Raw genomic sequence first — 11,277 nt, 5'->3', positions numbered from 1 at the left:
ATGAATTGTCCTCTAATTAAATATTATATATTATTTTTTAATATTGATTATTATTTGGATTATATAACCCTTCTGCATTTTAAAACTTAGCAAAAATAACCCCATAATAAAATTTGGAAAATTAACAAAGCACCCCACCAACTCAGCCACGCCAGCCGCCGGCAACCACCGCGGCAGCGGTAACCTAGCGGCGCACGGAAGAAGGAAATGGCCTCCGTGCATCGTATGACCATTTTTGGCCGGATCGATGATGGATCTGGTCATCAACGGCTAGTATTTGGGGCCATATCGGTGCACGACGGCCATTTCGGCCTTCTATACACCGTTCCTGCAACGGTCGTTACCAGCGGTAGTTGGCTGGGTGGTGGCTTGGGTGGGCTGTAATTTATTTTGAATTCAAGGTAATTTGTCAAAAAGTTAATTAATTGAGGATAAATAGTAAAAGCTATATTCATGTAAATAAATTTAAAAATAAGGGCATTATTATCCTAAAATTTATTAATAGGGATAAAATTGTAACAAAAAAAGATAACCCTGATAATCTGAATAACTAAGAAAATGGAGGTAATCAGATTACCTCCAAAATACCAATAGTAATCACTATTGGTATTTGAAGATTACTGGTATTATATACTTGACAACAAACATGGTAATCAAGTAATATAAGATGACTTAACTTCAGTAATCTTAATACCCCTCAACTAAACGCCTCCTAAATGTTTGACATATATTTCCGCATAATTTATTTAATTTTTCTTACATATAAAAATTTACATGGTTGCCATCGCGGTTGTCGGCGTTAGAATGACCAACGACCAGCCAGATTCAGTTGGTCGTGCACTATTTTGATGATTGTAAGTCATTGTTTGACAGTGATGGATGACTGTTGACAATTAGTTGGATAGATAAGAATGTTTTGTTAATTTATAAATTTTATTATAAGAGTGTTTAATTAAATAATAAATTAGAGGTTATTATAAAAAAATAAAAAATAAAGGTTAAAATAATAGATATTTTTAAAAATATCTATATTTAAATTTTTTTTTTTTTTTTTCTTCAGAATATCTATATTTAAACAAAATATACCAAACATGCCCAGTTGAATTGTATTCTTAAATTATTTATTATATTTCTGGAATCTAAACCGACATCATGACTCTGAGGGTGGAGTATCAAATCAAAGTACAACGTCTTTCTTCAATCAAAGTACAACTCTTCCTGTCTTCAATCTAATCCTACTCGATGTCGATACTGTCCGAAAAGTAGCCCTTATGGTGACATCACCTTCACAGAATTCCAAACTTATCCCACTTTCTCTCTGTTCAATCTTTCCAATATTTAATGTCTTCCCCGCCATACACACTCAACTTTCCATTTTAAAAACCAACAACGTGAACATTAAACAAAGAAAGAAACCACAAATATAAATCATTTAGTCTTCTCAATCGATAATCCATGGGGTCTTTGAAGAACGAAGAGAAGATTGAGTTAATGGGCGAGGAGTGGACCGAAGAGGCGATTTGTACGTTAATGGCGTCCGTAAAGTGCTGCCTGATGGCTTGGCTCTTGACTCTTATTGAATATCCAGAGGTAATGTTTTTTTTTGTTTAGTTTTGTTTGAATTAAAGGTCTTTGAATTGGAGTTTAGTTCTGTTAGCTTGTGTTTTGTGGTTGTGTTGAATCAATGGAATTTTGTTTGGTTTCCCCAGAAAAATAAAAAAAGAGGGCAGGAAACAGAAAATATGAGTGGAGTTTTAATGTTGAATCAACATAGCTAAGTTGAGATCATGTGGGCAAGTCTTTTTTTTTTTTTTTTTTTTTTTTTTTTTTTTTTTGAAGGTATAGTAGATTTTTATGGTTGTGATATTTTGGGATTTAGATCAAATTCATGAAGTGATTAATGAAGGCATGAAATATTACATAGGGAAAAAAAGTTTTGAATTTTTAGTCACCTCACACCAATCAAAAGCTGGACGATGAGGTTTAGGCAATTAATCAGTTTTCTCACTCCTGTTAATTGAGTTGAGCTTGGTTTTACTTATATAGGCTGGTAAATGAAGTATTGTCACTTACGTTTGATAAAAGGATCCTTCTGTCACTCGTGTAAGCTTAATTGGGTATATGGAGTGTGTTTAGTTTAGTAGAAATGAAAGGGAATGAAGGAAAATGTGCTTTTAATTTGTGTTACAGAAGCAAGTATATAATGTGTCGTAGGCTTTTTAAGTTGCACCAGGCAGAGGGTTTCTGGATTTGTAATTTGGATCTAGTTATCTATTGTTGGTAGATTTGTGCTCAGGCTTTTTTTTGGGACTTGTTCATGATTGGTTTCATTGCTGAAAAACTGAATATAATGGAAGTTAGTTTTTGAATCTCATTTATATGTGATTTTGAAACCGATGGATTTTGCTCATGTATGAGCTCTATTTCTGTCCTTTGTAATGTTTTGTTGCCCGGTAAGGTAATATAAAGAGGCAAATATTTTTTCATTACCAATGAGGAGTTTAATGTACTAATTGGTTACCGGGTTTCTGTAACGAAATTTTATTCTCTTTTCCCAAATTGGGTTTTGAGTCTTGACTTATCCCAATGTTTATATTGAGCTTGATTTTTATTTTTTTGATTCTTTTCTAGTACGTAAACATATGGGTTATCGTAATTCTTCATAAATATAACCTTATTGATTAAAAGAAACGAGGAAATTTCAATGAGTATATGTGTTAGGCTAAAAGTTTTGGACTTTGCTTGGACCGATGAAAGTACAATTTTTTCTCTTAAAAGGGCTGCAAAGCCTTCACTTTTTCTCATTGTAAGCTTATTCATCAGGGGATGTAGTTATTTTTCTTTTATAAATACTTCATTGATACAGCGGAATCTCATTTAGTCTGTTCTGGTAATAAAGATATCGGTCTGACGGGGACAAAACTTGGCTGCGGTGAAGGTGGTTGTGGGGCTTGCATGTCATGGTTTCTCATTATGATAAAAAATCGAAGAAATGTGTGTGAGTTTCCTTTGGCCCTCCCTCTCATTACATTCTACTGTGCCTTAGAAACAAATGAGAAAAGTATTGTGGAAAACTTCTTTCAGGCATTATGCTGTCAATGCATGTTTGGCTCCTCTGTACTCTGTAGAAGGGATGCATGTAATTACGGTGGAGGGAGTTGGAAACCGCAAACATGGCTTGCACCCAATTCAAGTAATATATGATGCTTTCTGGTTGTGCATTTTATATGTTGATTTTTTTGTTAAGAGTGATTATAATTACCATTGGTTTGGGTTAGTAATAGTACATTTGTTCAGTGCTCTTTGCCTACTATAAATTCTTTCTGATAATAAAGGTAATGATCAGATTTTTGGTAGCATCAAAGTAAGGAGAGGGGATTTTGGGTTAAGCTGTAAAATTTGGATTAGTTTTCTGTTTTATTGTTTGTGAGATATGTGCATTTCCATTATGTTCTGCAGGAATCATTTGCACGTGCTCATGGGTCCCAATGTGGATTTTCACTCCTGGTTTTATCATGTCAATGTATGCATTATTGAGGTCAAGTCAGACAGCCTACTGAGAGCAAATTGAAGAATGCCTTGCTGGAAATTTGTGTCGCTGCACAGGTTACAGACCAATTGTTGATGCATTTCGGGTTTTTCTCTAAAACTAATGATGCAGTACACAAATATGTCTTCACTAAGTCTTAAAGAGGGAGAATTTGTTTGCCCTTCAACTGGTAAACCCTGTTCATGTCGACCAGAAATTGGAAGCAATGTGCACCCCTGTAAAGAAGGTGTGGTTGTGGCAGGACTTATGAACCTGTCTCATACAGTGAGATAGATGGGAGCACAATACTGAAAAAGAGCTTATTTTTCCTAGATCTGTTGTGAGAAAATTAAATCCTTTGAAATTAAGTGGATTTGGAGGGCTAAGTGGTATCGACCCTTAGAACTCAACATTTGCTTGAGTTAAAGCTAAAATACCCAGATGCAAAGTTATTGGTTGGTAATTCTGAGGTTGGGATTGAAATGAGGTTGAAGAGAATGAGTATCAGGTTTTGATCTCTGTTAACATGTACACGAACTCAATGTACTGAGTGTCAAGGATGATGGGTTAGAGATAGGTGCTGCTGTAAGACTGACTGAACTCTTGAAAACTTTTAGAAAGCTTGTAAATGAGCGTCCAGCAGATGAAACATCATCATGCAAAGCTTTATTGAGCAATTGAAATGGTTTGCTGGCACTCAGATTAAGAATGTTGCATTGTTGGAGGGAATATTGTACAGCCAGTCCAATTCAGTCTGAACCCTCCTGGAGGCTTCAAGAGCGAAATTCAAATCATTGACAGCAAAGGGAACATTAGAATGGCCTTGGTGAAGATTTTTTCCTGGGTTATCGAAAGGTGAATATGGCAAGTGAGTGAATATTACTATCCATATTCTTACCTTGGACTAGGCGTTTTGAGTTTGTTAAAGAATTTAAGCAGGCACATCGAAGGGAGGATGATATTGCAATTGTAAATGCTGGAATGGGTGTCTTCTTGAGGAAAAAGGAGTAGAATTGATTGTTTTGGATGCGTCAATGCTTATGGTGGGGTTGCTCTCTATCATCTCTGCATCGAAGACAAAAGAATTTATATGCAGAGCAAGAATTGGACGCATGAGCTGTTGCAAAGTGCTTTGAAAATCTTACAAACAGATATTGTGATCAAAGAAGATGCTCCTGGTGGGATGGTGGAGTTTCGGAGATCTTTAACTCTTAGTTTCTTCTTTAAATTTTTCCTATGGGTCTCTCCTCAAATGGATGGGAATAAATCTTAGGGAAAGCGTTCCATCAACTCATTTGTCAGCTGTACAACCATTTCACCGACCATCTGTTATAGGAAGTCAGGACTATGATATATAAAACATGGGACATCTGTGGGTCTCCTGAGGTTCACTCTCAGCGAAACTTCAGGTTTGTAGAGTTGGAGAACAAATTCTATCTAGCAGAATAATTTTATGTTTGCTGATATAGGTGGAAGTTCATGTGCATTCTTTTCCGGATGTTATTTCGGACTTGCATTATTTTTGAGCATGCATGCGTGCTAGTTTTTTTCAGTGATATATTATGTAGTATCTGGTATTTAGATCTTTGGAGGGTTAACTTCCTCTAATATGCAGTTTTGGTAGAGACTATTTTCTTTCTTGAGTAATTTGTGAATAAGTTAATGTCAAATTTCCAAAACATGATTGCATGATTAATAGTATATGTTTTTTTGAGAAGAATTAATTACATATATCAGAGCACATGAGGTAATGGTTTTTCAGCAGTTTCTGATGTTTGTAGACTCCCAGTCTCTAGCTTGCAGCTTTTTTCTTATTTTTCATGTTTTAACCATTTTTACTACAGCACTAATTATTTAGGGTTCTGCTGCAAACTCTGTGTCCGTTTATCTATGTGCTTGCTTCAAAATATGAGTATCTCTGGTCCTGCTATCTCTTTTTGATGTCCTAATGCTGCATATGACATCTGAAGGTCTTTTCCATTGGTGTCTTGAGCACATTGCTTAGTTCACTCAAGTCAGCTAAGCCGAACTAGTTGGGTTGCCTATGTTAACTCAACTCAACTCATTCCCTTCATTTATTATTTTATTTTATTTTAAATTTTGCATTTGGTGCTGCAAATCATCATTTACTATTATTTTGACTGATAGCTTCCGTTGCACCATTGTTTGAGGTTGTGGACAGTGGATACCAATGAGCACTTGGAAACTCTAGATCCTATCATGTTGTTAGCTGATATGTTCCTGTATTTGGTGTGAAAGTACTTGCAGACTTTGATTTTCATATTTCCATTCACTTGTATCTACTTTTTGATTTGTGTCCACAAAGATCATGTTGATATGGTTACTTCTTTCAGGTTACGGGGGAGGCAGAATATACTGATGACACACCAATGCCTTCTCATGGTTTGCATGCTGCGTTAGTAATGAGCAGAAAACCTCATGCCCGAATACTTTCAATAGATGATTCAGGAGCCAGGTCTTCACCTGGGTTTGTGGGCATATATTTTTCTGAGGATGTGCCAGGTGATAATACTATTGGACCAGTTGTTTACGACGAGGAGCTATTTGCTTCAGAAGTTGTCACTTGTGTGGGTCAGGTGTGAACTTACTCCTTTTTTTTTTCCTATTAACTTTTTATTTTTATAAAATTAGTGCTGTGCTCTGAAATCCCACAGAGAGGATCTGCTGGTATGTTCAACTAAGTAATTTAAGGCAAACATTGATTCTGACTATGGATGGCCCCTTTATTGCGATCTTGTACGTTAATGGCGTCCGTAAAGTGCTGCCTGTGGCTTGGCTCACTTGACTCTTATTGAATATCTCAGAGGTAATGTTTTTTTTTGTTTAGTTTTGTTTGAATTAAAGGGTCTTTTGAATCTTGAGTTGTTCTGTTTAGCTTGATGTTTTGTGGGTTGTGTTGAATCAATGGAATTTTGTTTGGTTTCCCCAGAAAAAATAAAAGAGGGCAGGAAACAGAAAATATGAGTGAGTTTTAATGTTGAATCAACATAGCTAAGTTTGAGATCATGTGGGCAAGGCTCTTTTTTTTTTTTTTTTTTTTTTTTTTTTGAAGGTAGTTAGATTTTTATGGTTGTGATATTTTGGGTTAGATCAAATTCATGAAGTGATTAATGAAGGCATGAAATATACATAGGGAAAAAAAGTTTTGAATTTTAGTCACCTCACACCAATCCAAAAGCTGGACGATGAGGTTTAGTCAATTAATCAGTTTTTCTCACTCCTGTTAATGAGTTGAGCTTGGTTTTACTTAATATAAGGCTGGTAAATGAAGTATTGTCACTTACGTTTGATAAATGGATCCTTCTGTCACTCGTGTAAGCTTAATTGGGTATATGGAGTGTGTTTAGTTTAGTAGAAAATGAAAGGGAATGAAGGGAAAATGTGCTTTAATCTTGTGTTACAGAAGCAAGTATATAATGTGTCAGTAGGCTTTTTAAGTTGCACCAGGCAGAGGGTTTCTGGATTTGTAATTTGGATCTAGTTATTATTGTGTGTTAAGATTTTGTGGCTCAGGCTTTTTTTGGGACTGTTCCTGATTGGTTTCATTGCTGAAAAACTGAATATAAATGATGGAAGTTAGTTTTTGAATCTCATTTATATGTGATTTTGAAACCGATGGATTTTGCTCATGTATGAGCTCCATTTCTGTCCTTTGTAATGTTTTGTTGCCCGGTAAGTGTAATATAAAGAGGAAATATTTTTTCATTACCAATGAGGAGTTTATGTACTAATTGGTTACCGGGTTCTTCTGTAACGAAATTTTATTCTCTTTTCCAAATTGGAGTTTTGAGTCTTGACTTATCCCAATGTTTATATTGAGCTTGATTTTTATTTTTGATTCTTTTCTAGTACGTTAAACATATGGGTTATCGTAATTCTTCATAAATATAACCTATTGATTAAAAGAACGAGGGGAATTTCAATGGTATATGTGTTAGGCTTAAAAGTTTTGGACTTTGCTTGGACCGATGAAAGTACAATTTTTTTCTCTTAAAAAGGGCTGCAAAGCCTTCACTTTTTCTCATTGTAAGCTTATTCATCAGGGGATGTAGTTATTTTTCTTTATAAATACTTCATTGATACAGCGGAATCTATTCTAGTCTGTTTCTGGTAATAAAGATATCGGTCTGACGGGGACAAAACTTGGCTGCGGGTGAAGTGGTGTTGGGGCTTGCACTGTCATGGTTTCTCATTATGATAAAAAATCGAAGAAATGTGTGTGAGTTCTCTCTTGGCCCCTCCCTTCACTTACATTCTACTGTGCTAGAAACAAATGAGAAAAGTATGTGGAAAACTTCTTTCAGGCATTATGCTGTCAATGATGTTTGGCTCCTCTACTCTGTAGAAGGGATGCATGTAATTACGGTGGAGGGAGTTGGAAACCGCAAACATGGCTTGCACCCAATTCAAGTAATATATGATGCTTTCTGTGTTGTGTCATTTATATCGTTGATTTTTTTTGTTAAGAGTGATTATAATTACCATTGGTTTGGGTTTAGTAATAGTACATTCTGTTAGTGCTCTTTGCCTACTATAAATTCTTTCTGATAATAAAGGTAATGATCAGATTTGGTAGCATCAAAGATAAGGAGAGGGGATTTTGGGTTAATGCTGTAAAATTGGATTAGTTTTCTGTTTTATTGTTTGGAGATATGTGCATTTCCATATGTTCGCAGGAATCATTTGCACGTGCTCATGGGTCCCAATGTGGATTTTGCACTCCTGGTTTATCATGTCAATGTATGCATTATTGAGGTCAAGTCAGACAGCGCCTACTGAAGAGCAAATTGAAGAATGCCTTGCTGGAAATTTGTGTCGCTGCACAGGTTACAGACCAATTGTTGATGCATTTCGGGTTTTCTCTAAAACTAATGATGCAGTGTACACAAATATGTCTTCACTAAGTCTTAAAGAGGAGAAATTGTTTGCCCTTCAACTGGTAAACCCTGTTCATGTCGACCAGAAATTGGAAGCAATGTGCACCCCTGTAAAGAAGGTGTGGCTTGTGGCAGGACTTATGAACTGTCTCATAGTGAGATAGATGGGAGCACATATACTGAAAAAGAGCTTATTTTTCCTCCAGATCTGTTGTTGAGAAAATTAAATCCTTTGAAATTAAGTGGATGGAGGGCTCAAGTGGTATCGACCCTTAGAACTTCAACATTGCTTGAGTTAAGCTAAAATACCCAGATGCAAAGTTATTGGTTGTAATTCTGAGGTTGGGATTGAAATGAGGGTGAAGAGAATCAGTATCAGGTTTTGATCTCTGTTACACATGTACCAGAACTCAATGTACTGAGTGTCAAGGATGATGGGTTAGGATAGGTGCTGCTGTAAGACTGACTGAACTCTTGAAACTTTTAGAAAGCTTGTAAATGAGCGTCCAGCAGAGAAACATCATCATGCAAAGCTTTATTGAGCAATTGAAATGGTTTGTGGCACTCAGATTAAGAATGTTGCATCTGTTGGAGGGAATATCTGTACAGCCAGTCCAATTCAGACTTGAACCCTCTCGGATGGCTTCAAGAGCGAAATTTCAAATCATGACAGCAAAGAACATTAGAATGGCCTTGGCTGAGATTTCCTGGGTTATCGAAAGGTGGATATGGCAAGTGATGAAATATACTATCCATATTCTTACCTTGGACTAGGCGTTTTGAGTTTGTTAAAGAATTTAAGCGGCACATGAAGGGAGGATGATATTGCATTGTAAATGCTGGAATGCGTGTCTATCTTGAGGAAAAAGGAGTAGAATTGATTGTTTTGGATGCGTCAATCGCTTATGGGGGGTTGCTCCTCTATCTATCTCTGCATCGAAGACAAAAGAATTTATCATAGGCAAGAATTGGACGCATGAGCTGTTGCAAAGTGCTTTGAAAATTTACAAACAGATATTGTGATCAAAGAAGATGCTCCTGGTGGGATGGTGGAGTTTCGGAGATCTTTAACTCTTAGTTTCTTCTTTAAATTTTTCCTATGGGTCTCTCATCAAGGATGGGAATAAATCTGTTAGGGAAAGCGTTCCATCAACTCATTTGTCAGCTGTACAACCATTTCACCGACCATCTGTATAGGAAGTCAGGACTATGATATTAAAACATGGGACATCTGTGGGCTCTCCTGAGGTTCAGATTTATGACTAATAAAAACTATCGAAAATTAATTGTCAAATCATATTATTTTCACTGTTAATAAATATATCTTACAAATAAATATGCTCATTTTTACTATTCTCTATCTAGTGTAGAGATAATACCTTTGCCCACGATAGATTGTGATGGTAGGTTGTTTCTTTTAAGAATTAGCCGAGGTGTACATAAACGGATCCAAACATCTTAGTTAACAAAAAAAAAAAAAAAAATACTCATTTTATTATTAAAACTTTTATAAATAATATGGTACTTCCATTTTTCTCAAAATCTATTATTATTTTGAAAAACACTTCATTTCATAAGCTTCTTACGACATTTCATTTTTACAAACTAATGAGTTTTAATATAATCGAATAACTTAAAATTAAAGATAAATTAATGTAGACAATGAATCCAATTTCATGATTATCAATTTATCATATCAAATTATCCTATGAAATATTAGCTGGAATCGTGATCATCATAGTGGTTAACTCTCTTTATGACACATGTTATTGATTTTTTTATGAAATTTACACGTATTTTTTTGGTAATCGAGTTACCAAGATGTCCAAGCCTAGATATTTGGGTCAGTTTAAGTACATCTCAACTAATCTATGAGGTTTCTTGAATACTTACAAGTCCAATGGTTAAGGTAAGTAATAAATGTAATAGATGAATGACCACTTTATGTGATTTGAACATAAGACTTTTAGGTAACTTACAGTCTTTTCATCTGGTCATAAGTCAAATAGTTCATTTTACAAGTGTTTTGAAGAGGGTTAACAACTGTTTTGTCATCCTTTAATAAATATGATAACTTTAAGGAGGCGTTTGGTTTAGGGAATGTTAGATTTATGAGAATATTGGATTACTGGAAAGTTAGATTACCTTGAAGATTACTGGAAATCTTTAGGAAAATTTGTTTGGTTAATTGATGGGTATGTTATATTAATATGTTTGGTTAGGAGGAATAAATTGGTGAGTATGTTATTTAAATGAATGAATTGTCCTCTAATTAAATATTATTATTATATTATTTTTTAATATTGATTATTATTTGGATTATATAACCCTTCTGCATTTTAAAACTTAGCAAAAATAACCCCATAATAAAAATTTGGAAAATTAACAAAGCACCCCCACCAACTCAGCCACTGCCAGCCGCCGGCAACCACCGCCGGCAGCCGGTAACCTAGCGGCGCACGGAAGACAGGAAATGGCCTCCGTGCATCGTATGACCATTTTTGGCCGGATCGATGATGGATCTGGTCATCAACGGCTAGATATTTGGGGCCATATCGGTGCACGACGGCCATTTTCGGCCTTCTATACACCGTTCCTGCAACGGTCGTTACCAGCGGTAGTTGGCTGGGGTGGTGGCTTGGGTGGGCTGTAATTTATTTTGAATTCAAGGTAATTTTGTTCAAAAAGTTAATTAATTGAGGATAAAATAGTAAAAGCTATATTCATGTAAATAAATTTAAAAATAAGGGCATTATTATCCTAAAATTTATTAATAAGGGATAAAATTGTAACAAAAAAAGATAACCCTGATAATCTTTGAATAACTAAGAAAATGGAGGTAATCAGATT

General features: G+C 35.4%; 2 pseudogenes; both read left to right on the top strand.

The window, feature by feature from the left end:
• Positions 1-207: 207 nt before the first annotated feature.
• LOC116140059 lies at positions 208-6,122 on the top strand (annotated as a pseudogene).
• On the top strand, positions 5,953-9,624 carry LOC116140058 (annotated as a pseudogene).
• Positions 9,625-11,277: the final 1,653 nt, after the last annotated feature.

This window comes from Pistacia vera, unplaced genomic scaffold (assembly GCF_008641045.1).
Source record: "Pistacia vera cultivar Batoury unplaced genomic scaffold, PisVer_v2 Contig361, whole genome shotgun sequence".
NCBI classification, from domain to species: domain Eukaryota; kingdom Viridiplantae; phylum Streptophyta; class Magnoliopsida; order Sapindales; family Anacardiaceae; genus Pistacia; species Pistacia vera.
The sequence above is the reverse complement of the archived record's forward strand: the minus strand, read 5'-3'. Positions and strand labels throughout refer to the sequence as shown.